Source organism: Mustela nigripes, chromosome 12 (genome assembly GCF_022355385.1).
Source record: "Mustela nigripes isolate SB6536 chromosome 12, MUSNIG.SB6536, whole genome shotgun sequence".
NCBI classification, from domain to species: domain Eukaryota; kingdom Metazoa; phylum Chordata; class Mammalia; order Carnivora; family Mustelidae; genus Mustela; species Mustela nigripes.
Window position 1 is genome coordinate 63465881 of NC_081568.1, and position 26760 is coordinate 63492640.

At 49.2% G+C, this 26760-nt stretch overlaps 1 protein-coding gene across 6 annotated transcripts in view; it reads left to right on the forward strand.

Annotated features, from left to right (window-relative positions):
* Positions 1–8590: 8590 nt before the first annotated feature.
* Positions 8591–26760, forward strand: part of HRH2 (histamine receptor H2) — a 54565-nt gene continuing 36395 nt past the window's right edge. For 5 of the 6 annotated variants that reach the window (XR_009407452.1, XM_059417389.1, XM_059417391.1 and 2 more), the window contains exon 1: positions 8591–8712. The gene's annotated coding sequence lies outside the window, so the exon portion shown is untranslated. Of the gene's footprint in view, positions 8713–16377; positions 16473–26760 lie in introns of all 6 variants that reach the window. The other variant, XM_059417390.1, reaches the window with a different exon arrangement.

The window sequence follows — 26760 nt, forward strand, 5'->3', positions numbered from 1 at the left end:
GTCGGAAGGAAAGACCCCTCTCTCTGGAGCTGGACTGGAGTAGAATGAGATAGGAGTGCTCATGCGTTACCTGGCAAGACATCAGGCAGGATGGGGAAAAAAAGATTTTGAGAAATCTGGGCACCAGGTTCAGGTTTTGAGAAAATTTAATAGGAATTTATTAAGTGAAGCAGTTGGGAATACATTTGGAAGTCTGTTATTTTCTTTAAGCCTCTTCACTCAAGAGAAAGGAAGTATCTACTTCAGAGGGTGATGGCGGGGATCAAATAAATTAGGACAAATGGCGCCCTGCCATTACCCTCTTGGAGACTGACTGCGGCTCCCCTGCTGTGGCAGATAGCTCTCCCTTCACCCCCAAAGACCTACTGGAGATCAAAGATCTCCCTTGCCTCTGACTTCTCATTGTGTCCAGTGCCGCTAGGAGGGCAGGGGAGGGTGGGGTTGGGTCCGTGTCCATGTGATTGGAGGGTTGGAACTTTTCGTCCCACCCCCTCACCCTTTCCTCCCCCACTTATGGGGAGAGGAGGGAGGCTGGAGGTAGAATCAATCCTGAGCGGCCAATGATCGATTCCGTCACGCTTAAGTAATGAAGCCTCTGTAAAAGTCCAAAAGGACAAGACTTGGGGAGCTTCAGGATTGGTGAACACACAGACACTTGGGGTGAGAGGCACACTTGGAGAGGGCATGGAAGCTCTGAGCTCTTCCCACATAGCTCGCCTTTATGCATCTCTTCCATCTGTTCCTGAGTTACATCCTTTGATTTAAAAACAAAACAAAACAAAACAAAACCAACTGGTCATCTCGTAAGTAAAATATTTCTCTGAATTCGGTGAGTTTTGGCAGGTTAACAAACCCGAGGAGGGAGGGTGGGAACCTCTGGTCTACAGCCAGTCAGTTCAGAAGCATGGGTGGCGATTGGGGCTCGTGATTGGCATCTGAAGTGAGTAGGGGCAGTCATGTGGGACTGAGCCCTTAACTTGTGGTATCTGGTGCTATTTCTAGAACATAGTGTCAGAACTGAGTTGAAATGAGGACACCCAGCTTGGTGGCATTGGAAAAAAACACATGATTGGTAGCCATGAGAGTGTGTAGGGGTGAAGGAGCTAGGAAGGGGTGGGATTTCCCACCCAAATCCTCATGACATTTGACATACTGGTTCTGCCCTCCTTTCCCATCACTTGGTATATCTCACGCTCAATCTATTCTCTTCCCTTCTCTCTCTCTCTCTCCCCAGAACCTTTCCTCCATACACTCCTCATCCCACCCAAGATTTCTTATCTCCCCTCTCCAGTCTCCATAGGGTCTTAGGGCAATTTCATTCTCCTCCAGCATCTCCACAGCCAACATCAGTATCACCTTCAAGAATCTGAAAAGTCCTTAGTACTCGTACTTAGTGAACAGAAACGTACCCCAGCTGCCAAAGAGATAAGGCGGGGGGGAGGGAGTTAGAAATATTTTTTTTGTATAGACCAATAATAAACCACCCAGGATGGCAGGACATCACTTACAGTATCCCAGTGCAACAGACACTACTTCTACTCTGTCAAAGACCAGGAAACTGAGACTCATGGTGGTTGGATGATTTGTCAAGGTCACAGGCTTACTAAGTGGTTTAGCACCCATATCTGCTAGGCTCCAAAGCCAGTGCTCTGAACCACAGAAGCCAGCAAGAGGAAATCCAACTCAAGATTCTAAGCATTCAGTCACTCTAATAGACAAAAGCACCTTTTCCGAAGAGCGAGAATGAAAGGAAAATACCCAGGAATAAACCTTGGACAAGCAAGCAAGGCCTATAGTGAGGACACGATGCAGCTCTGCATGGCCCAACAAAGCAGGAGGGCTGGGGGAAGGGACTGCGATCACCTTCCTGGGGTTGTAGGGTTGACGCTCCTCACGTCGACCCATTCACTTACTGTAAAGTCAATAAAAATCCCATTTGTGCCTAGGAGAAGATCTTGGCAAATTAATGAAAATTAATTTGCAAGAACAAATGCTCAAGAGCAGCCAAGAAAATGGTAAAAAAAAAAAAAAAGGAATAAGGAGGGGAGCTCACACTACTAACCCATTCTTTCTGTGGATATTCATTGAGCATCTGTATACACCAGTACTAAAGACCTAGACACTATCCCTGTCCTCAAGAGCTGAAGCCTCAAGTCAGACATTCTTGTGAGGAAGGTGGCAAAGGGAAGAATTGGGAACAGCTTACTGCCCATCAGTAAGAGATGGGCTAAAAAAAAATGTCTAGTTCATCCCTATAATGGAGTATCATTCAGGAATTTAAAAGAGTCAGGTAAATCTTTATATACAGAAAAAGATGCACAAAATTACTGGGTTTTATTTTATAAAAAAAACTTCTATTTTTAAATTTATGTTTCTAGTATTGTGTGTCTCTGTGTGTCAGATTCAAACCTCCTGGGTTTGAATCCTGGCTCTGCCATCTTAGCCATATAGCTTTGAGCAAATTACTTAACCTCAATTTCCTCATTTCTAAAGTGAGAAATAACCATATCAGCTTCAAATGGTTGTTTTAATGAGGATGCAAGCCTTATTGTAGAACCACAGTGGAAACATACCAAGTGCTCAGTAACCAGTAGCTTCTACCGTCATCAGCCTCTGCAGAGCAAGGAAACTGGAAGGATGGACATCATACAGCTCCTTCCCAAGCATCCGAGAGAAGGGATCGGAGTGGAGAAGGCAGTGTGAACGTGACTTCCTCCCCAGTCCCATTAATTCACATTCTGGTCATAGATAGGTTTTCTTTTGGAAACTAGAAGAAAGCCGTGAGGAAGCTTTCTTCCCTAAGTGGAGGAGCTGATAAGGAAAGAAGGAGAAGAGAGCGGAGCAGATGGGCAGAGAGAAGCAGCATCCCTTCCTGGGTCCCCAGGGAGTGAACAGTGAAAGAAGTGACCAGAGGGTGGGGACGGAGGGCGTCACTTTTCATCCAGCCGGTGGTGATCTCTTTCTGAAGTTGCTTTGTGTTCTTTCTGGGGGGGGAAGAAAAAAAAAACCCACCACCTCTTCCATTTTTATTTTCTTTACAAATCTATGACTAAAAAAAATATATTCTTATGCATAGATAAAAGTCTGGAATGTGTTATAGATCAAATTATTCATAGGCTTATCTCTGGAGGAATAAGATTTCAGGAAACTCACTTAACCCATATGGTTTGAAGTTTTACTATAAGCTTTGTTACTCTTGGAATGGGTAAAAAAATAATAATAATACAAGTACTTCCATTTAGAAAAAAAAAAGACAAATAATATACTTTCAAACGTCAAAAACTTAATAAAACGTCAAACGTCAAAAACTAATAAAATATTTTGTCATTTGTGGCAGATGCTGCATCATGACCAACTCAGCACTTCCACTCCCAGACCTCTTCTGCTTGCCTGCCTCCCCCTGTGGAGGCTAGAAGGGCAACACAGTCACGGTAGTCACGTTGTAAGCCGCCCTTGTGGCTAGGGGTGCCATGTGGTAGGCTGGGGTGAATGGACAAAAGTGGAAGCCTGCTGAGGGATACAAGATTCACTGGCTCCCTCCCTCTCCTCATTCCTCCTACCCCCACCAAAACCCATCTTGTGTTCACCATCTTGTGAAGTGCACAGGGCTAAGAAGCCTCTGAAGAGGGGCGTCGGACCCAGCCTGGGAAATTAAGGTTGAACTTGTGCAGAAGCTAATACCTAAGCCCTGCATAGGAGCTAATGGAGAATAGAGAGGGAAAATGTTCCAGCAGAAGAAAATTGCCCCCACCCCATAATTTCAAAGGGCAACAAATTAGGGATGGGGTCATATAACTGTAATTCTGTACTTCCTCCCTGAATCAGAATGTGTTCAGCCGTGAATCACGGAAACCTTGACTTAAGGCGTAGGGGGCTTGTTCTCTCCCACGTGAAAAAGTTGCCCCAGGAGCCCTATAACATTAGGTTTTGAGTCCGTTTCTTTGCAGTTCCCATAGTTTTCCCTCATGGTCACAACATGGCTGCCTCTGCTGCAGATCAAAAAAGGAAGTAGCTGAATAAGTAGGAGAAGGGGTGCCTGTCTCTCTCGTTATAGGAGGGAAATTTCCCCCCTCCCCTTTCCCAAATTTCCTCTCATTGGCTGAACCAGGTCATGTGACAATCTCCACCTGTAATGGAGGCTGGGACAGCAGAGTGGAAATCACTGTTGTAGACAACAGCAGTGCCTGCTGCCTTCCACCTTCCACGCCCCACCCCCATGAATCAGAAATGAGCTACCCAAGTCATCTTTGGCTGGACTTCCGGCTCATCTTCTGACCTTCACATCCAAACTCCTTGCCTCCCAGGACTCTGATTAATGATGTGGCCAGGCTCTCGGGGGGTCAGCCACACATGAGTCCAAAATCTAGCTTTTCCGTCATTCTGGGCCTTTGTGCTCTTACTTGAGTCCCAGTTCTGGACTACCTGTATCAGCCAACACATCCTCCAGCTGCTCTTAGGAAATCCTTCCTTTAGGAAATGGCTAATAGCTCCTATTCTATGCACTAGTCAGGGTTCTGTGGATATAGAAAGATATATTTTAAGGAACTGGCGCATAACCATTATGGAGGCTGGTAAGTCCAGAATCCTCAGGATGGGCCGGCTGGCTGGAGACCCAGGCTGAATGCATCCTTTCCAACTCTGGGTTCCCACAGAACATTCTCCTTCTTGCTAGTCAGTGCAACAAGAGAGCAGACTGATTCAAAGTTGGGGCTTTGGAACCGGTCAAGTGAATTCCCCAGCTAGCTGTGGGATCTTGGAGAAAACTCTGACTTCCGGAGCTTCGGCATCCTCATCTATAAAGGGGTGATGGTGGCAGGTAATCCTAGTATCTACCTCACAGGGCTGTGATGAGAATTACTTGAGATGACGTATGCAAAAACCCCAGCACAGTATACAGAAGATGGTGGGCATTCAACAAATTGTGTTCCTTCCTAGCTCATACACCAGAACTGGGGCATCTGTAATGTTGGAGACACTGGGGAAATAGCCAAGTCTGGGCTCTTTGGAGTAGCCGTGGTAAGGCAGGAACCAACCTCATCCATCCGGGGACTCCCAGCCTTGCAACCTTTCCAAAGCCTCTCTCAAGACTCAGAGCACACAACGGCCAAGAAACTCTACACCCCACACATCCCAGTTGCGGTCCTGGGTGCCCTACCACAAACCCAGAGCCACCCCAGAGCCCAGGACAGAGATGAGTAATAACTTATAACAAAACCCAGTGGGTTTCACCGGAATTTTCCGCAGACCACTGGAGTCAATGTTATCATCACTATGCCTTGTCACTTGTTATCTTAATTGTTGCAATTTTTTTTTTTCAATTTTAAGCTGTCAGACTCGGCAGAGATTACTCATCCAAAAAAGGCTCTTTTTTTTTTTTTTTTTCTATTTTGGTCAAATAGTGGTTTGGGTTTCCTCAGAATAAGAAGCTTCTTCCATTCCCTTTGAAAGATAGTTTTTATTAAGTATTCAGAGCAAGGAGAACACTTAGGCTATCAGATCCCAAACGCTTTTGCAAGGTGGGGAGCCTCTTAGTTATAACGATGACTCCTTCTATGATCATGTTTAGTAGTTTCCAAAGGTTTTTCTGAATTAATACAGAACTGGAAACTCTGAGAGCTGGAAAGGGTTGCAAATGTTATCCCAACCTGTGGGGGAACCAACCAGGAATGGACTCCAGCAATAACTCCAGTACTAATTTGCTTGATAGAGCATAAGGTTATCGCTTCCCTGTTGAAATCCTTTCTTGGCTCCATTTCATTTAGGATTAAATCCATTCACCTTACCATGGTCTTGCATCAACACCATCTCCAAACATCTTCCCTCTCCCTCATGCACTCAGCCACTATGAACTTCTCCCTACCTTGGGGCATTTGCACTTACTGCTTCCCCTACATGGAACACTGCTCCCCGATATCATCATGTACGCATTGGCTCAAACGTCACGGGCTAAGAAAATCCTTCCCCAACCATCGTGAACAAAGCACTGCCCCCAGTCACTCTCAATTACGTTACCCTGCTTTGCTTTCCAGGCAACAATTATCTTTCGCTGAAATTATCTGCCTTGTTCGTTGTCTTTTTCCTCCTTACATTTCTGACCCTCGCCTATCTGGTTCATTGCAGTATCCCAGAGTTAACCCAGGGCCTGAAACATAGTAGGTCTGGTCGTGTGTTGAAAGAATGAAAGAATGAATGCACTATCCATTTCTTTTTTCATCTGAGCCTCATCAAAACTCTTTGAGGCAGATATTGTTGTTATTCTTATTTAATGATCAAGGAAATAGGCTCAGAGATAGGAACTGATACTCCCCAAGGCCCCTTATCCAATTCATTGCTTTGTTACAAACCATCCCAACATTTACTGACTTACAACAACAAAGATGCATTATTTCTCCCAGTTCAGTGGCTAAAGAGGTCACAGACATGGCGTCCTTTCTCTGGGAAGAGCACTGAATAGGAGAGGACCACAATCTCACCCACAGAGAGCACATTTCCCTTTACAGATCCTTAAAAAAATTCTTTACAGAGTCCAAATCTGTCTCATCCTATTTCTACCATTGGTCCAAGTGCTAGAGTCTCATTCACTCCCTCAGAGAGCCTTTTCTAGAGACAGAGGTTGCTGGAGCCTTCTCTTCTCCAGAATATACACCCCAGACTTTGCAGCCCCCCAAACTTGCCACAGCTTCCATTGCTCACAAGATCAAGTCCTAACTGGCATCTCTGAGGTGTCCTAAAAGCCCCACCAGGGCTTTTTGCTGGGTTTCTGCGTGTGACCCACCAGGCAGAAACTCCCCAAACTCCAGGTTAGCTAATACCCTGTACCTGTCTTCATGCTGTTTCCTCCAGGCCTGTGGCCCTCCCCACTTCTCCACTCCTATTTCAAGACAATCTTTTTTCCCTTGGCAGCGTCAGTCACACCTTTTCTTTTTTCTAAACACATACATTATAGTGTTTATTCATTCACTTATTCAACCAACATCTGTTGGACACTTAGTGATATATCCAGCTACAGTAACGGGCTCCAGGCTCCCGGGAGGCTCAGGGGAGGAGATGAACACTGGTTACATTGTGGAGCAGTAAAGCAGATAATAAGCATTAAAATGAAAAGTTCTAGACACTGGTAAGTGTTTTCATGATGTGTAAAGCACTGTGGCGAGGAGGTGACTGCTTTGGGTGAGATGACTAGGCCATGCAGCCTCATTGAGCACCCAGGAAGATGTGGGGGAAGAGCAATCTCAGAAAAAGGAACCGCCAGTGCAAATGGTCTGTGGTATGGTCCAGCGTGGCCCATTCCCGGCACAAGTAGGAAGCGGCTGTGGCTGAGGCACATGGAATGAGGCAGAATGTGGTGAGACACAAGATCAGATCATGTTGGCAGTGATAGAGTACTTGGATTTTATCCTAACTACAACAGGAAGTCATGGGAGGGTTTCAAGCAGGGAGTACAGAGAGGCGTGATCTGATTTACGCTTTTTTAGAGATGACCTATGAGGCTTTGTAGATTGTAGGCGAGCAAGCACAGAGTGCCCCAGACCCGCCTGGAGGCTCCTGCAATCATTCCAAGATACTGGTGACCTGGATGCATGGCCTTCCACACCCTCCTCCAGAAACTGTGATCTCGGTGCTCCAGGGGACTATGGCCCTAGTCTGCATCTCAGCCCATAGGCACAGGGCCAGGCCCATAGTGCCAGAATGGCTTAGGTGGCGTGTCAATCACCATGAGCACACCTCTGAAATGTCTGCTCCCCTGAGCTGGCATCCTTCTGCTCTCCTTTGCCAAGCTCCTGGGCAAACTCCCTTTCTCGTGTCAGGCTCCCCAAGCAACGAAGGGCAGCCCGTATGACCACTTGTCTCTCCTACCCTGGGCTGACTACCCCAGGTCTGGCACAATGCCCTTGGCCATCCTGCCCACCAGGCTCCCTCCACCCACGTCTGCACCCTTAGTACAGCAGCCTTGCCACCTTGATATTTAAGAGATAGGTTTCCCCATCTGAGCTTCCATTTTCCATCCCCAAAAGCCCCTTTCCCAAGACCCTCCTCTCTTCGTCTTCTCTTTCTCCATCCCTTCCTCCAACTAGAACAAACCCTCCCTGGGGTTTTCGGAAGTTCCACAGATCACAGAATTATCCAGACTTTTCCCAGGCAACGAGTCCTTTTCCTCCTGTAGGCTGATTCCAGGGAGCAGGGTGCTGGGCAGGGGTGCCACCAGATCGCGAGGGGCCCCAGCTGGGAGTCTCCTTCTACTCTTCTGGGTCCCAGACAGGGCTGGGGGTGGAGAGGAGTGGGTGGAAGTGAGGCGGGGAAAGGAGAGAAAGACGATAGTGTGACAGAAAGAAAGAGGAAGGGGCCGCGTCAGAGCCAGGGAGAGAAGGAAAGAAGGTCTAGGGGAAAGTGGGGGAGCGCGGGGGAGAGGGACTGTGGGGAGGGAGCAGAGCGAAGGAAGAGAGAGTGTGCTGTGCACGGAGGCGGGAGGAGACAGGGAGAGAAAGAGAGGGGAACGGGAGAGCCCGGGAGAGGGAAGGGAGGGAGGGCGGGAGGGGCGGAGAGCGAGGAGGAGCGAGTTGGGGGCGGGGACGAGGAAGTGGGCGCGAGGCGCGGGGCGCGGGGCGCGGGCGGAGCACCGGCTCCATCCCTGCCCGGAGCCGAGCGGGCGCGAGTGCAGGACGCCGCCGAGCCCAGAGCCGAAGCCGGAGCCCCACGGCCCAGCAGCTCAAGGTAACGCGGCCGCCGCCTCCCCGCGGGGCCTCGGCTCGGGTGGGGTCCCTGCCGCCGTCGTGACCCTGACCCCGAGTGCGAGCTCCGGCCCCCCCGCGGCTTGCAGACTATGCCTGACCTTGAACGATTCTCTCCGCCTGCGAGCCTCAGTTTCCTTCTCTGTGACCCGGGGGGGTCGTACGCGCGCCAAGGGGGCGTTGCAAGGACGGGATGCAGCCCCGGTTCCGAAGCTGTGCTCCGGGCTTGGGGTCTGGCGTGTTGTCCCCTGTGCCCGAGTAGGGGTGGATTTGGAAAGTGCACTTGCACCGAAACAGCCGCTGTTTTGACCCCGGCTCTGAGCGGTGGCATTTCTAGAGGCGTTGTGTCTGCGGGAGCATGGAGCGACATTCTGCTTTAGGAAAGCCAGTAGAAGGTTGGGGGTGGGCGGGAAGGGGACGCGGAGTTCCTCAGGGAGCCCAAGTATCTGGCCTTCGCCCTCCTGGGCTGCCGCCCTATGTCCCTATAGCAAGGACGGGCAGGGTTTGCCTCTGGGATGAGCTGGGATGAGCTGGGCAAGTGGCCTCCGCTGGGAATCCCAGCTCGCTCACTTAAGTAATTGCAGTTGACCTTGACCATATGAACCTCAGTTTCCCATCCCGTGAATTGGGGTGGAGACTCTAATGGCCCTTTGAGAAGGCTCTAAGGATTGGAAGGTGGGTCAGTAAAGTACAGATTGTGGTGTCCCCCAATGGCAGCTGTCATACCCTAACTTCAATGGCCAGAGTCCTGGTTCTCCTTGCCTCCTGGAAACTCATTTGTGTGGGGGAGGTCCTCTCTGGTCTCCTCTGCCAGAGGTAGCCAGTGGCCCAGCTAGGCATAAAACAGGGCCCAGGGAATTGGGGTGGGGGGCACCCCCCTTCCACTCCAGACACCGTCCTGATGGTTCTCTGAGACATGAAATCTGTGAGATAACAGTTTCTGCCCTGAAAACCTCCTGGTGAAATCTCTCTGAGCCTCGGTATCTTATTGGTAATGGGAAGTTACAAATTCATACTAATGAGTGCCCTGTCGCTGGCGGTTATAAAAGGCAATGAGACAGATTACATTTATTGACATCTTTGACTGAGAGATATGATGAGAGTTGAATGGAATGAGAAAATAACATTTCTCCTGCTCTTGCTCTGTGCAGGCCTGGTACTTGGGGTGCTGTGCATACAGTATGGGCTCTAGTCTCCACAAGGATCCTGGGAAGGTGGTGCCGTTAAACCCCCAAATTACAGACAAGGAAACCGAGTCTCACAGGCGCAAATTGCTTACACACAGTCCCACTGATAGGACGTGCCTATGCTGGGATTGGTTCCAGATCTGTCTGCTTCCAAGCACCTTGGATGGTACCACACTGGCTCCAAAGTAGGAGTCTGGAAGGTGTCTAGCATGCGACCTGGCACCTGGCTGGGGCCCAGGCAGCACTGGTTTCTTGTTCTACATGTATTAGGAAGAGCTGCTGTTTATGTACACAGGAGAAAGTGGGTCTGAGTCTGGCAACGGGGTTGGTGTACCTTTGCCTGGTGATTTCTTTAGGGATCTAGAAGGAAATAAGGTCACTAGTCAATAGCATATAGGAAGCTGATATGAGGCTGGCTAACCCCAGCCAGCCAACTTCTCTTCCTCTGCCACCTTGTCCCAGTTAACCTCGTCCCCATTAACCTTGGCCTTGGCTGCTTCTCCTTTTCATTATCCATCCACTGTTGACTAAATAAACTGACCCTCTCAGCTGATGCATCCAAGGAGAAGACAAGGCCAGCTGTGGTCCATCTCCACCAATGTCCACAGAAGGGGAAACAGGATTAAGTCACAATCCCAAGGATTTAGCTCAGCCTGGGGGAGGAAATCCCTGATGATGAGCAAATGGATGCCTAGCTATGGGAAAAAGGGTGTCCCAGCAGGCTAGAGAGGTCTCTTTGCCAAAAATGTTTTAAAAGCAAGGAGAACATCCAAATGAAATGATGGGAGTATGAATGAAGTTCTTTCAAATGCAAGGTATTCATCAACAATCAGAGAGTGCCTAAATGTCCAGTAGGGAATCAATTAAGTAAATTATGGGACAGCCATGTGACTACAGAAAATGGAGAGTTTTTAATGAATGAGGATATGCGTTTGCATATGCATATATAGGGGATGGTCACAGATTCATGGCAAGCACTTAGAAAAAAGGGCGCCTGGGTGGCTCAGTGGGTTAAGCCACTGCCTTTGGCTCAGGTCATGATGTCAGGGTCCTGGGATCGAGTCCCGCATAGAGGTCTCTAATCCCCGGGGAGCTTGCTTCCCTCTCACTCTCTCTGCCTGCCTCTCTGCCTACTTGTGATCTCTGTCAAATAAATAAATAAAATCTTAAAAAAAAAAAAAAAAGCACTTAGAAAAAAGACTAGAAGGAAATAGACCAAAGAGTGTTGATTGTATATGCCTGTGGGTGGCAGAATTATGGGGGATTTGTTCCCTGACTCTTTATAATTTCTGAACTTTCCATATTTTTTGTAATATTCTCCTAGTGGACCCACCCCTACCTCCTCTTGGCTAGCATCCAGGACAGGGCTCACACAGCAACACCTACCAGTGACAAGGCCACCTCTGTGTTGAATCCTGGAAGGCCCCCCAGAAAAAAGAAAGAATAGTAAATTATTATCACCAAGAGTTTCTGACATTTGTTGTGTTCTTGCTATGTGTTTATGACAACCTACAGGGTGGGCATTATTAGGACCCCCATTTTACAGAGAAGAAACCAAGAGTCAGAAAACTCAGTCACTTTGCCCAGCATCCCACAGCAATCCCAGGCCACCCAGGCCATCTGGATCTGGAACCTACCCTCCTACTGAGAGTCAGGAGGGGTGGACAGATCAGTTAACCCACATTTGAGCACTAATCACGGAAACCCTGGGGGAGGCAGGCAGTGCACCTCTGCACTTGGCAGGTGAGGCAATGGGACCATAGCAACCTCCAAAGGGCCAGGTTTTGTACTTGATGCTGGGGACCCAAAGTGCGTAAGGTGTCATGTCTACGCAGCTGTGGGGTGGAGCATGCACGGTGCAATCAGGGCTGTGATGGGGCTTTGTTTAAGAAACTGGGCGACTTTTAGGGGCTCCTGGGTGGCTCAGTGGGTTAAAGCCTCTGCCCTTGGCTCAGGTCATGATCCCAGGGTCCTGGGATAGAGCCCTACATCAGGCTCACTGCTCAGCAGGAAGCCTGCCTCCTCCTCTCTCTGTCCGCCTGCCTCTCTGCCTACTTGTGATCTCTGTCTATCAAATAAATAAATAAAATCTTAAAAAAAAAAAGAGAGAGAAAAAAGAAAAGAAACTGGGCGATTTTGGAGAATGAAGGATGAAAGCTCCCCAGAAGAGATGATAAGGGAAATGATCCTGGAAGGGTACTCAAGAATTCAGCAGCTAAGCAAAAGAGGTTAGAGCAGCAGTTCTCCGTTGGGGTCAGTTTAGTCCTCTAGGAGGTACTTTTGATTGTTGCAGCTGTGGTGGGGGGATGTGCTGACTGCTGGAGAGTGGCAACAGGGGTGCGGCTGTTCATCCCGTGATTCCCATCCCACGGTACCTCCGTACAGAAGAATGATCCTGCGCAAAATGTCCACAGTACAGGGTTTAAAAAGCCTGGCTAAGAAGAGAAGGACATTCCTGAACAGGAATCAGCCTGTGCGAGCCATGCACACAGTCACTGTGTCCCTCCTCTGCACTGGACACTCTAAGCCTATGATCGCATTGTTGGTGCCTGACCTCCTTGCTGCTACTCTGCCCCCAACAGCAACCAGAGTGGCCTTTCAAAACAGAATTAAGGCTTCATAGAGTCATAATTCACATGACCTAAAATTCGCCCGTTTAAAGTCTAAAGGTCACTGTTTTTCAGTATGCTGTGCAACCATCACCACGATCTAAGTGCAGATCTCGTTTTCATCACCCCCAAAAGAAACTTTGTACTCATTAACTGTCATTCCCCAATCCATCCCCACTCCTACCCAAGGTTGGGAGCCACTAATCTATTTTCTGTGTCTAGAGATGTACCGCTTCTGGACATTTCCTATCAATGGAATCATGTAATGTATGATTATATGGAATAATAGATGGCCTTTTGTGTCTGGCTTATTTCACTGAGCATGTTTTCAGATTTCATCCATGTTGCATGTAACACGTATCAATACGTCATTCCTTGATGTGGCCAAAATAATATTCCATTTATGGATACACCACATTCTGTTGATGGGCATTTGGCTTGTTTCCACTTTTTTGGCTATTATAAATAATTCTGCTATGAACAATGTATGTACTGATTTTGAGTACATATCTTTTCATTTCTCCTGGGGATGAACCTAGGAGTAGAATTACTAAACCATGTAAGAATACAATGTTTAACCTTTTGAGGAACTACTAGTGTTTTCCAAAGCAGCTGACATTTTTTTTTTTTTAAGATTTTATTTATTTGTTTCTTTGACACACACACACACACACACACACACACACAGAGCACAACAGGGAGAGCAGCAGGCAGAGGGAGAGGGAGAAGCAGGCTCACCTGAAGCAGGGAGTCCAATGTGGGGCTCGATCCCAAGACCCTGGGATCATGACCAAGCTGAAGGCAGACGCTTAATGACCGAGCCACCCCAGGCAGTCCGAAAGAGGCTGAAACTTTAAAAAAAAAAAAAAAAAGACTTACCTATTTATTTGAGAGAGAGAGAGAAAAAGAGCGCACACATGAATAGAGGGGTAGAGGGGCAGAGGGAGAAGCAGAGTCTTACCCAGACTGTGTGCTGAGCTTGGAGCCCCGTGCAGGGCTGGATCTCATGACCCGAGATCACAATCTGAGCCGATCAAGAGTGGGACGCTTAATCGAGGGCACCTCCCAGGTCCCCAACAGCCGAACCTTTGACATCCCCACTGTCAGTGTATGAGGATTCAAGTTTTTTCTCATCCTCACCAACCCTAAGTACCCAATTTTTGGATTGTGTGAGTACGACATGGTATCGCTATGATTTTGATTTGCATTCCCCCAATGGCTGATGAATTTGAACATCTTTTCAGGTGCCTGTTGGCCATCTGTATGTGTTTGCAGAACTGTCTGCTCAGATCAGAGCCAAAACTCCATTGTGTTGTTCCCTTATATGGACTAAAATGCGAACCCTCCCGGGGTCTCTGCGGCCTCACTGATCATGAGCAGGCTCTGCCTTTGACTGCATCTCTGCTCACTCACCTTGCTCAGACCAAAACGGCAAGCTGGTCCCCACTAAAGTCCTCTGCCTCACCCCCTGGGGTCAGCCTCAGGGAGGCCTGCCCTGTCTGGTCAATTTCAAGGCACTCCTCCCCAGGCCCTTGCTAGCACATCTCAAGGTTTCCTTTGATTTTTTCTTTTTTTTTTTTTTTTAAACTATCTGATACGATCTGGAAGAGCTGGGCTCCAGGCATGACTATACCTTTCATCACTGTGTGACCCTGGGCAAGCCACTGTCCCTCTCTGGGCCCCAATTTCTCCATCTGCAATCCAGGCAGGGGCACACTGGCTGATCTTGTAGAGCCTTTCTGACTCTGTCCGTCTTTGATGCCAGCTTCCTTGTGGCAGCGCTGCCAGGAGGGCGCGGGCCTGGCGCCGGGGCAGTGAGGGAAAGGTGGCTGGAGCCAAGTTGGTCACAGATTGGAGCAAGCCGCAAGGCTGATTATCGCCAGCCCCGTGGGGACAGTCTCCAGGAACATGTGGCGGGCCTTGACCTGGCGCCCAACCTACAGGAGCGGCATGTAGCATTGTCAACAGCTCCAGCTGGGACTGGACACCCCAGCCACTTTCAGCTTGGGAATCACCCACCTTTGCTGCAAGAATAATCTAACTTCCCAACCCGCTGCTCTGGGGGAATCAGGACAGGATTCATAGAGCTGGAGGCAGAGGTGAATGGGGAGGGTTGTAGGTAGACAAAGAGTGTTCCAGGTGGAGAAAGAGGTGTACAAAGACACAGAGCTGCTAAATCTCCAGATGTGCTCAGAGCACACAGGACAGCTAGGTTTTGCCAGAGGGGCAAGGGGCATCGTAAAGAGGTTAATAGAGGAGTCGACAGGGCTGGACCCCGCAATGCCAAACTGAGGAGTCTGAACTCTGTCCTGTAGGCTGGGGAGCGACACAAGGATTTCAAGCAGAGGGTAGAGGTGACCAGGTCGTGTTTTCGAAAATGTCCTTTCCCCATATAATGTGGAGTCAGGTGGCGCTGACAGGAGAGCCGAGATCTGGAACAGTCAGGACAGCCCGGCTGGGACAGAAGCTGGAACACTGCAGCGGGAGAGAAGGGGACAGATTTAAAAGCTGTTTGGAAGGTGAAAGCATGTGAGAAGGGCATGGGTCACAGGAGAAAGGGGAGACTAAATAATGACCAACGCAGGAACAGTGGATGCCAGCCTCCTGGGGTGCTGGCTACAACAGAGAGGGCACAAGGAGCTGCCATTTGGGTATGTCACTGTCCAGCTGCCTGAGGGTTGGATTGTAGAAGCAGTAGCAGGAGAGGGTGAGCCCAACCCAGGGATCGGGATGTGCAAAGGCACTGAGGTGCGAGAATATGGAGAGTTGAAGGATGAGACTTTCTGGCAGGCTGGTGCACAGAGGGCGTGATGGCAGGAGAGGAAGGGAAACTAAGGCTGAAGAGGGCAGGAGGGATGGAGACATCAAAGGGCTGTTAGAGCCCAGAGCAGGAGTCCAGCAACTGTGCCAAAGACTGATGAAGAGCATTCACCCCCCCCCCCCCCCCGAGAAGGCTGGTTGCTAGGGTTAGTCACCCTCTCCCGGGCTCCTTCCCATACTCCTGGGGCGGAGACAGATGGATGTCAGCCCAATTTTCAAGCAGGAGGAAAGCAAACTCCCCTGAGCAATGGGCCCATGAGTCTGATGTTGATCTGGGGCAGAATTCTCAAAGCAATCATGAAAGAGGGTGGGTGGCTAGAAAAGGAAATAAATCCTCAGGGCTGACCTGGCTTTCTGAGAACATCAACGACACACTGAGCTCCTAGCCCACAGCTGGTGGAGGACTTTTGCAGGGAACCATAAGATATTAGAAAGAGAGAGAGAGAGAGAGATTGCATTGAAAAGCTTGGATATTTTATTTTAAAGCCAGAAAATTTCATTTAAAATCCAGATTTCCAGGTTCTCTTGAAGAATGTGTCCATCTGGTGGTGCTAGGCCCAGAGTGACCACAGTGACCACCCCTCTGGCCAGTGCAGGCATCTTCTTTCTGGGTCACCATGCCCATACCCCACAGTCCCACAGTGGGTATAGACTGTTCACACACACCTGCCTGGCTCAAGGAGACATGACCATCCTCCTAGCTTTCCCTTTCCCTGCGCTCCCTAAACTGGTCCTGGGAGCATCACTCTTTGGGTAGGCTCCGTGGGAAAAAGAGGGCAGGGTGGGAGTGGCCTCTGGGACCTTATGTGGCTTGTTGAGAGCCCTCCAATCCCCAGTCTCTCTCAGTTCCAGCACTTGCTGAGTTAAGTGCACCATTAAGATCCTGTACTTCAGGCACAAATTTGTTTTTTTGTTTTTTGTTTTAAGTAACAACTTCAACAAATGTCCGCAGAGCCCATTAGGGAAAATACTGCTTTTGCTAAATGTTTATTAGGTAGTTATGTTTTCTTTTCCTTTTCACTTTCTGGTTAGAAAAAACATCCATGTCATCAGAAGTACAATATACAAAGGTCTTCAGGGAGATCCTCACTCCACCCCGGTCCGCATCTGCCCTCTCAAAAGAAGAGGTCGGTCACTTTTGTTTGTTATGATGTATCCTTCCAAATTTTCTTTGTGCAGAAATATATGCACTATAATATATGTGTGTGTGTGTGTGTGTATATATATATCTGAGTGTTTTAGACTTAAGTGAAGTACAGCATATACAATTCTGCATCTTTGTGTTCGTTTTAGTCACCGTAGAATTAATTCTCATTGTAGAAAAGTCGGAATAAGGAAATTTGAAGGAAGACGTAATAAGTCATACCACCATCCAAAGAAAACCACTATTTCCAGCCAGTCTGCCCTTCTAGACATAAATGTTGTCTGTTTTTCTCCCCTGTAGGTTGACAGGGTAGGAGTTCTTAGTTATAATCTTCTCTTAGATACAATTTCAATCTTGCTTTTTATTACTTAAAGATAAACTTTTTTTTTTTTTTTTTTTACTATTTCATAGTTTCCGAAGTGTGGTAGTAATAGCTATCAGGATTCCATTATGACAAAATTTCTCCACCAGTCTTCTAGTTTTAAACACATCAAGGTCATTTCCAGTATTCGGCTGTCATAAAGAACACAGTGAAACCTGCAGTTTGTTCTGTAACTGGATTGGGCCTCTCCGGGATGCCTGGGACTTAGGTCACATACTGAAGAGTCATGGCTTGGCCCCCCAGGGCAGAGGATAAGAGCTCGGGGTGCTGCCAGGGGATGTAGCTAAGAAAGGGGACATGCTGAGGTCACGGAAAGAGAAGGGACAGGGCAGGCCAGAGCCCAGTGGGGAGCTAGAGGGCGACGGGCTCTGGGTCAAGCACTGTGCTGTATATAAGCATGTAGAGGGCTCACACCCACTGAACCCCAACTACCGGGACTTTGCCCACTTTTGCCCGTTTCTTCCTGACGACAGTCAGACAATGTAGAAACTCTTGTCATTTCCATTCTGCCCCTTGAGGCATCTGAGGCGGGGAGACGACACCACACCACTGCTTGGCTTGGCCATGGAGAGAAACAGTGGGGAAAGTTCTAGAAGTGCCTTGCTCTGAAGCCTGCAAGCCTCTTGGCAAGGCTTGTGTGGTTGAGGTTATTGTCCCCATTTCATGGGAAGGGAAATTGGGGCTCCAAGCCAGGTCTCCTGGCCAGAATTGCCTCACTGGTAAGTAGCAGAGCTGGAATTAGAACGCACTACACCTGCTGGGGAGGACCCTTTGTTTCACTGGTGCGGGGAGGCCAAGAGGAAGGGGTGCTGAGGGCCGGGCCAGGGGGAGAAGCCTGCTAACTGACACAGCGTCCCCCCTGGCCTGGCAGGCTGTCTTGGGCTCACTGGGAGCTTCCCGGCACCCAGACTGTCCCCGCGGAGACCCATAGTGCTCATTCCTTCTCCCCATCTGGCCAGCTGGGGTGCCTTCTCTCCCAGAAAAGGCAGGACTCCAAGACCAGGGTTTCTGAGAGAAGAGCAGAGAATGGCCATGGGGAAGGGAGGGACGCTTGCTAAGGCCGCCACCTCACCTCCAGCCTTGTCTTTATGTCACAGCTCCTCTTCCCAGCACTGCACATTGCAGTACCATGCCTGTGCCCAGATGGAAAACCGAGCCTCACAGAGGTCCCTGGCTCCTTTCCATGGCACAATGGGGGCTTCCTGCATGAGCCAGATGTTTCCTCGAGGGTGGGGCAGGCAGCCTTGGGGTCTGGGCATGGACAGGAGTGGTCAGCCACACAGATGTCAACATGCTGCCCGACCAGCGGAAAGAAGGTTCCCTTTTCAGTCCTCCAAGCCTTCCTGTCTGTGTCCAAGGGAAGGTATCAGTTTGGTGGTGGTCCCACTTAAACACCTCTCCAGCCAGGCCAGTCTGCCTAGAGGCTGGCTCTTGGTGCAATAGTGGCCACATGGAGTGCAACGTTTGTTAATTGCCACATTAAGTTTCAGGGTGACCTATTTGAAGAAAAGTGATCCTGTTGGTGATTGCAATGATGAAACAATCCTTTTTGCAATCAATTCAATCACTTTGAAGAAAAATATTGCATTAAAAAACAGGACTGGTATTTTGTGGGTTTGGAAAGGGTCCTGGAGGTGGTGCGTGAGGGAATGAGGTTTGAGAAACAGGAGATAGGGTGCCTGGGTAGGTCAGTCAGTTAAGCATCTGCCTTCGGCTCAGGTCATGATCCCAGGGTCCTGGGATCGAACCCTGCCTGCATCAGGCTCCCTGCTTAGTGGGGAACCTGCTTCTCTCTCTCCTTCCTGCTTGTGTGTTCTCTCTCTGTCTCTCTCTCTCTCTCTCTCTCTGTCAAATAAATATGTTAAAAAAGAAAGAAAGAAAGAAAGAAAGAAAGAAAGAAAGAAAGAAAGAAAGAGAGAGAAAGAAAGAAAGAAAGAAAGAAAGAAAGAATGAAAGAAAGAAAGAGAAACACAGGAGGTGTGGGACAGGGTAAGCTGTGGGGAATAAACAACAGACAGCTCTACCCGCCTCTGACCAGCTGTGTGACCTCGCCTAGGCAGCTGGCCTCTCTGTGCCACATTTGCAAATCGGGGTAATAGCGACTGCCCCACCTGCTCCACAGTGTAATCCTACAGGACCCTAAAGGAGGCCATGGGCACATGGAGGGGCCATGAAAAGTGGGAGAGGACAGAGAGCATTATGTAAGACAGCCCATGTATGTGAACATTTGCGGTCAATGCTGGCTGTTTGCTGCCGCCATCGTTAAGGTGACCCTGCCAGCTGCAGGACTGTCACTGTAGGAGCAAGCTGTACCTTGTCAAAGGGCAAAACCTGGAGTGAGGCTGGGGAGAGAAGAACAGAGAGGGAGGGAGATCCCATGTTGGCGTGGGCAGCTTCTGTGGCCCAGCTCCTATACGGTGGGGGCTGAAGGTAGAGGGGAGGCGATTTGGCGATGGGGATGAGGATACGAGGACACTGACGGCAGCAGTGATGGGCAGTGGTGGCAATGATGCCAGCCACGATGGCAGTGATGATGGTGAGGAGTCCAGTTGGAGGGCCAGAGGACTGTTTGATCATAAAGAAGCAAAAACTCAGGAGAACGAGGAGCTCTGTCGAGCTGCCTGGAAGTGGGGACTTTGTTCTATAGGGTTTCAGAGCTTTAAGCAACCTACAAAAGTGTCTGCAAACTCATACAGGCACGCGTGCGTGTGTGTGTGTGCGCGCGTGCGTGCACATGCGCACATACACATCCCCCTCCCAGATCTAAAATACAAAAAGAAAACCACAAAATTGCAAGTAATAAATGTTTAATTGGCTATCTACAATTGTGCCACTATGACAGCTGGTCAGTGGCAGCTCATTATACTAAATAGCTAAGTAGACATTCTCTTTCCTTTGGAATATGCATTTATTACAATGTGTTTATTATGCAGTGGGCTATGCCTCCAAAACAAAGAGTGTGTAGGGCTCTATAATATCTGTAAATGGCTGTAACTTGCTGGCAAATAATTTCTGAGATAGTGAGTCCCCCGTCATTGGAGGTATGCAAGGCAATTGGGGATGACTACCTTTCAGGGATGTCACAGAAGGATTCTTGACCCCAGGGAGACCACTGAATGTGTTTCTACCCAGAACACTCCTATGTTGTTCTGTAGGGAGCTCATGATTCCATCTTTTCCACCCCCCTGTACACATAACACACATACATAATGTCATTGGAAGAAATCTTTGAGATATTCTAAGCCCATCTCCACACTTGTCTGCTGAGGAACCTGAGGGTATGGAACTTGTTTGAGGTGACACAGACAGTCAGAGTCATACCAGGGACTCAAACTCAAGATCCAAACTCCCAACCCAGTGCCCTCTCCGCTTTATCCCTACCCCTTGGATGGCAGAGATTTGGGACCCCCTGCAAACCCTGTCAGTCTTGGTCTCACCTCCCTCAGAAGAACCAAGGCAGAATTTTCATTTGAACAAGTCCAACGCCTGCCCTGAAAAGACCTTCCCCAGGCCTTTCCCACATTTGTCAAGCCTCTGCTGGCCGTGGACTTTGGCCAAGTCACAAAAACACCATAAACCTCAATTTTCTTATCTAGAAGATGGAAGTGAATAATGGAATCCACATAATAGTGTTATTGCCGAGATTAAATGGGATAAAGTATATGAGGCGCTCAGAACATCACTTGACACCTTCGAAGTGCCCAGGAAATGGGATGTTATATTGTTAGGATGGTCGTTTTCAACATGCATTTAGTCAGTCCAGGCAGTATTAATGGAGCCCTCATTAACTGCCTGTCAGGGAGCAAGACAGAGAGGATCCTGGCCCTCACGGCACGCACGTTCCAGTGGGGAGAGAGATGTGGTGAGCAAGTAGGGGAGGCAGGAAATATGCCAGGGGTGATGCCTAAGGATTTAGCTGAGCATCTATGTAGATGAAAGGGAGGCAGGGGCAGGAAAAGAGAATCAGAGGTCTCTCCCCGCCATGCACTTCCCAATTTTACACATATTCTGAGGCCACGACATCCGGAATAGGCAAATTCAAAGAGCCAGAAAGCAGGTGGGTAGTTAGAAGCGACCAGGACAAGAGGGGAAGGTGAGTGACCGCTTACTGAGCGTGGAGTTTCTTTTCGGAGCGATGAACAACTTTTGGAAACACAACACTGTGAATGTACTGAATGCTGCTGAATGATACACTTGGAAACAGTTCATTCTCTGTTATGTGAACTTCACCTTAATTGAAGCAAAAAATGAAGGCGAAATAAAGACTTTCCCAGACACAGGGTTATGGACATTGGGGAGGGTATGTGCTATGGTGAGTTCTGTGAAGTGTGTAAACCTGGCAATTCACAGACCTGTACCCCTGGGGCTAATAATACATTACATGTTTATAAAAAGAAAAAATTAAAAAAAAAAAAAGACTTTCCCAGACAAACCATAACTAAGGCACTTTGTTGTCACTAGATGTGGCTTCAGGTTCTAACGTCAACCACTAGCAGAGGCCAGGCAAACAGCGTGGGCTCTCTCACCGATCAGAAAACACCTCAACGGGGACTGTTCGCACAAATAGAGAATGAGCTGGACCAGGTGCACGTCTTGGAGGCTTGGAGACTATGGGACCAGGCCAGCTTCCAAGCCCTGCCTACTTCTTTACTAGCTGTGTGAACTGGACAAGTGACCTTAGCCTCCTGCGCTTGAGTTTCACTGTCTGTCAAACATGAATAATAATCATATTGGCCTCACAGAGAGAGTAAACTGTCTGTAGGTGCTCAGAAAATGGAAGTGAACAGTGTCCCAGCTTGTGGTCCCATGTGTAGACCTTGTGTCCCCCTCATTGCCATGCCAGGGTGATAGCAATCTTCCTAATAGAATGTCTACTTTGATCCCACCGCCTTACTCTCCGGCTGGGAGCAGGAGGTGCTCTCCCCAACCTGTGTCGAGCAGCCCCAGATTTCATACAACCTTCAGATCTGTTCATCTCTCAGCCTGTACAGAGGGGGTGCCAAAGGGGGTGCCAGGGGGGTGCGAAGCTTGAAATAAAACACACCTAGGAAGAAGGAACACACTCCCTGGCTTTGGGCCCCTGAAGGAATGGAAGGTGGAACCAAAGCCCAGATGACTGGTATCCAGGACCTTTCTCTCCAAAGAATAGTCTCAACCAGAAGCCCAGAAGCCTTTTCCTGCCTATGGGGCTTTGACTGCACGTCCTGCCCACTGCCGGGAAGGGGTTAGAAGTCTGCAACCACAAAGACGAAAGACTAACATTAATGTTATTGCAAAGAAGGAAGTGAGCATCTCATGTTGTAGATGCCCAGGCTATCACACTATCTCTTTGAAAAGCCCAAATGGTCATTTCTTTCTCCACTGGAGAAGATAAACAGGCAGTGGCCCAGTACAGGGACCCCGGAGTCCCACAGACCTGGATTTAAATCCTGACTTTTCCACTGAACGGTGTTGAGACTTTGAGCCAGTTCCTGAACTTGTCTGAGCCTTGGTTCCTACATTTGTAAAATGCAGAAGAGATTTTTTGCCTCAAGATGTTGTGGTGAAGTGTAAAGGAGCTGATGCTTATAGAGAGAGAGCCCCAGGCCTGTTGCAAAATAGGAGCTGTGTCCATGCTAACAAGGAAGGAGCATGTCCTCACTGATGGTTCACTGACTCGGGTCAGGAAAGCCTGTTTCCAGATGGGCTACCAGTTTCCTGGGTAATCTTAGGCCTGATGATTAAAGCTTCAGTGGCTGTCCATTGCCTTCAGAACTAAGTCCAAACTCTTTTTTTTTTTTTTTTTAGTTTTTCATGTAAATTCAATTTAACTAACATATACTGCCTTATTGGTTTCAGGGGTGGAATTCAATGATTTGTCAGTTGCATGAAACACCCAGTGCTTATTACATCACGTGCCCTCCTTAATGGCCATCACCCAGTGACTCTGTCCCCACCCCACCTCCCCCTACAGCAGCCCTCACTTTGTTCCCTAGAGTTAAGAGTCCTGGGTTTGCCTCCTTCTCTGTTTTCATCTTATTGTATCTTTCCCTCCCTTCCCCTATGTTCCCGTGTTACGTATCTTAAGTTCCACGCATAGCGAAATCGTATGGTATTTGTCTTTCTCTGACTGCTACATCCAAACTCTTTAGAGCTCCATCCCCGGCTCCAACTTCCCCTGAAGAAACAGCCAGAGAGGCTGGCGGAGGCCAGATCCTACAGGGTGTGATGGGCATCGTCCTTTTTATGCGAAGAGCCGGGAAGCATTGGAGGGGCACGGCATGACCAGTCTGACTCCCAGACTTGGCCATGATTGTGGGGAGAGGATGGTCCCTGAGCGCAATGAGCTTCACGTGGAGGATTTCTTGTAAGGAGGCTCCTGGACTGAGCGGACCAAGTGCCAGCCCTGGCCTGGAGCCCTTGACCAGCCACACGGCTAGTCCTGCTCCTCAGCGTGGTCTGACCACCCAGCTTCCATCCCTCTGTGTGCTGTTCCCTCTGCAGGGCATCCTCTGCCTCTTCCTTTCCCTTCTCCACCCGTCAAGCCGCACAGCTGCTAGGTTTCGAATTGGTCATACATACACGAGGTAAAAAGATTCAAAAGGTCCCAAAGGGCATATAGTGAAAGAAGTTTCATGGGGCACCTGGGTGGCTCTGTTGCTTGAGCGTCCCGCTCTTGGTTTCAGCTCAGGTCATGATCTCTGGGTCCCAAGATCAAGCCCCACATTGCGCTCTGCGCCTAGTGTGGAATCTGCATGAGATTCTTTCTCCCTCTCTCTCTCTGTCTCTCCCCCTCGGGCTCGTGCTCATGCTCTCTTTTTCTCTCTGAATAAATAAATAAATCTTAAAAAAACAAAAAAAAAAAACAACTTTCTCCTACCCATGGTTCAACCCCCAGGTCCCCAGAGGAAACAGCTCCCTTTTGGCAAGTCCCAGTACCCTCCTGAGCAGTCACGTGGAATGCGTGGGTACACACACACATTCCCCCTTCCCCATCCTACTCCGCACGTATTTGGAGACCATCCGACGTGGGCCCAGACAGCCTACTCAGTCTTTTGATGGCTTCACTGCTTTGTGTCCTCGGCACTTTCACGCCATTTCCAGCTTTGGCTAACCCAGTCAATGCTGTGGGGATTCACCGGACAAGGTCCTAGAAACACAATGGCTGGGTCAGGAGTCTGAGTGTTCTTAACATGAACGGGGTTTCCAGGCTCCGTAAAGTGTCATGTGCACACACACAGCTGTCACCTGCCACCAGCCGCAGAGTCCAACTTTGTTCCTCCAAGTTCCCACAGTCCCTTGTTGTCTCCACCACGGCCCCTATTAGCCATACCTGGGCTGTGTCTGAAGTGCGGGCCTGGGACCTGCCATGTCCCCAGGGGGGAGATCTCCTACCCCAGTCTCACAGCTTGCACCAGGCCCCTGGGGGATGGTAACAAGGAGACCCAGAGCTCCTGGAGTGTAACAGGCGTCAGCCATTCTTAAATGGAGCTGCACCTTGGCCGGCATCTGTAAGTGGGAAGAAAGGATCCCCAGGGAAGACCAAGGTCATTTCAGTGCTGATGGACCAGCTGGGCCTCAGTCCCATTTGCTCTGCACCCCATGTGGTGTATGTGCGTATGGCCACTCTGGAGATTTAAAGGCTTGTCTTCCCTCCTTAAGGAGTTGAAGTTGCCCCACTGACAGAAATCGGGCTCCTTTGGGACTCCTGACAGGGACAGAGTTCTGGAGGGTCTGCTGCTGGGACTACTTTCCAAAGCCCTCAACACCAGGCACCTAGGACATTTGGAATGGCCAATTATAGGGGGAAAGTTGGAAGAAATTAGGGCTCATAAAGGACCCAGTGACTTCTGTCTCATAACCTGTGGGGATTACAGGGGTGTGGACAGCAGGGCCCAGCTCAGACCCACCCCCACTGCCATAGCTCACCTCCTGGTATAGACAGCAGGACAGCAGGGAAGGGCGCCCCTTCCTGCCTCCCGTCACATCGCCTTTCTCACCACTCCCCCTCTACCTCTGAGGCTTCCCATGGCTCTGGGGTTAAAATCCACCTTCTCCCTCCTGGAGCTTTTGTGTGAGCTCTTCCCTCTGTCTGTTTGTCCCCCATTTTCTTCAAGTTTCCATCTGTTCTGGTGTCTCAACTCACATATCCTTCCTTGAGAAGCCTTCAGTAACCCCTGGACCAGGCCAGCCCCCACCCCATTATATAATCTTTTATCTCCCTATACTTCCCATTTATACATAGAAATGTAATTAAATGCGACTGTAATTAAATGAACAGTTCTACAGTGAGTTACTGTTTGTCTCCCCCACTGTACTAGAAGCTTCTAGATGTGTCTGTCATGCTCACTGCTGTGTTCCAAGAGCCCAACATATTGTCTGCACCTGGAAGGCACTCAGTAAATACACGGAGTGCTCATGGAATACTTAATTCCTGGCTGTACAGCTTTAGACAATAATACAGATAACATCTGGGGAGAACCTGCCACGTGCCGGGTGATAGGTTCTACATTTTCCCATCCACCAAGTGAGGGAGGGCGTATTACCTTAAAGATTTTACAGATGAGGACACTGAGGCTCAGGAAAGTGCCCAACTTCCGGAAGCTGCGAAATGGCAGCACTGGACTTAGAACCCAGATCTGTCCAGAGTCCTTGCTTTCGGCCCCTGGGGCTCTCCTTCGCTTATCATGCCTACATTTGCAGAATAAGGACCCAGTCTCCCCCTTCGCAGGGTTGCCTGCCTGGATCACCCAGGAGGGATCTAGCAGATGGGAGTTGTCTGATGAATCCTGTTTTCTTTTCCTAGTGTAAATTATTGCTTGGGAGACCAGACTCATCCGTCAGGCCCTGAGAGGAACCCCATCAGATAAGGCTTAACTGATCCTGGCTAGCACAATGCCAGCCCCCTGTGTCTGGAGCTTAGATACTTAAACATGGAAACATGGAAAGGGGAACTTCATTTCGCTTCCCAGGGAAAAGGGAAAAGAAAGTGCTGGACTCGGTTTGACAAAAATTTGAAAGGGAAGATCCCCAAGCCCCTAGATTAGCGGCTTTTCTAGAAGGCCTCACCCTTCTAGTTAGCAAACAGAATCTACCACCGGTGGCATTTCTTCTGGGATTTTGTCTGCGAGGAACAGTGAGAGGGAAGTAGAGGCACGAGGCAGGCCTGGGTTTGCCTGTGGGGCTATGCTCAACCCTCCAAGCCTCCATGTTCTTTGTGCTGCGTGGGAGGAGTGAGGAGGGAAATGATATTCTGGACCCCAGGTACTACAACTCAGTTCCTGGGGAGACATATTCTGATGACGAATCACCAAGGACCCCCCCACCCCCTCAGGAGGAGAGTTTTCTTGGGGGCACTAAACACCCAGAGTTCTACCCAGCGCACCCTAGAAAGCCCAAGCCTGGGCTAGAAGTGGGGGCAAGTTGGGGGGCAGAAGTGAGAGAATAGAGCGAGTACCTCTAGGAGCTTTCCTGGCTGAGATAGCAGAGGAGAAGGGAAGAGGGGCATTCCAGGCAGGTGGAACAGCATAGGCAAAGGCACAGAGTCAGAATCGGCCCGGCACTTCCAAAACCAAAGGAATGAAATGTCCCCAGTGCCATGTTTCCCAAAGTGTTGTCCCAGGACACGGAAGTGCACATGGTAGGCAGGAGCTGAGACAAAAGAGAGGAGACAGAACCGGGTCATGAAGAACCTTGAATGCCACATCAAGGATCTAAACTTAGAGGCCAGCCGAAGCTGGTAACGGAAAGCGGATCAGCCCTCCCCCGCACAGAGCCCAGCATGGCGGGTTTCAAGCACATCAGAGAGTGCAGTGAGTGCACTTATCACGCTGGGCTGGGGCTGCTCCTGAGGGCTAATTGGCCAGCATGGCCTCCCCATGAGGCAGACTCTGAACTGGGCCCCACTCTT